Source organism: Herpailurus yagouaroundi, unplaced genomic scaffold, assembly GCF_014898765.1.
Source record: "Herpailurus yagouaroundi ecotype Mexico unplaced genomic scaffold, PumYag 28, whole genome shotgun sequence".
Lineage (NCBI taxonomy): Eukaryota > Metazoa > Chordata > Mammalia > Carnivora > Felidae > Herpailurus > Herpailurus yagouaroundi.
In genome coordinates this window covers 164,703,650-164,704,227 of record NW_024412376.1, presented here as the reverse complement: position 1 = coordinate 164,704,227, position 578 = coordinate 164,703,650, and the positions used below count along the sequence as shown (strand labels likewise).

The 578-nt window shown below is 52.2% G+C and overlaps 1 protein-coding gene across 6 annotated transcripts in view; it reads right to left on the bottom strand.

Annotated features, from left to right (window-relative positions):
* Positions 1 to 578, bottom strand: part of TBC1D14 (TBC1 domain family member 14) — a 99,250-nt gene that overhangs the window by 18,180 nt on the left and 80,492 nt on the right. The gene's annotated exons all lie outside the window — the stretch shown is intronic.

Here is a 578-nt window from a genome sequence, read left to right as displayed (position 1 = left end):
CTTTAAAAAAAAAAAAAAAAAAAAAAAAAAAAAAAAAAAAGAAGCGCTGCCCTTGTCATGCAGCAGGAGGCAGCCACGGCCCGTACCCCACTGGCATGTGCCTCCCGGCCCCTAGCGGGTTGGTACGAAAGCAAAGTGCACCGAGCAGGGGAGCAGCACAGGAACAGAACGAACAGCTAGAGCTGGATGAGAAACCCTACACACCAGAGCCTGGTGGCCCAGTTCTGTCCCGTTTACCAGCAGGATGCATGAGGGCGATGGCACTCTGAGACCCAAGGGAAGGATGCACTATAAACCAGTGGGCCCCAACGGGGGCGGGGGAGGACCCAGCCTCCCAGGGGGACATCTGACGATGTCTGAGGACATTTTTGATGTCACAGTAGCGGCAGGTGCGACTGGCAGGGATGCTGCCTGTCTCCCCTGAGGCACAGGACGCCCCCCACCCCCCACAGCTATCGGGCCCCAAGGTCCATAGGGCTACTTTTGGGAGACCCCATTCAACACTATGATTCCATAATCTTTCCTTAAAAATATAAGCTAAAATTCTCAAGTTTATTTATATTAAGAAAGAGTGTATA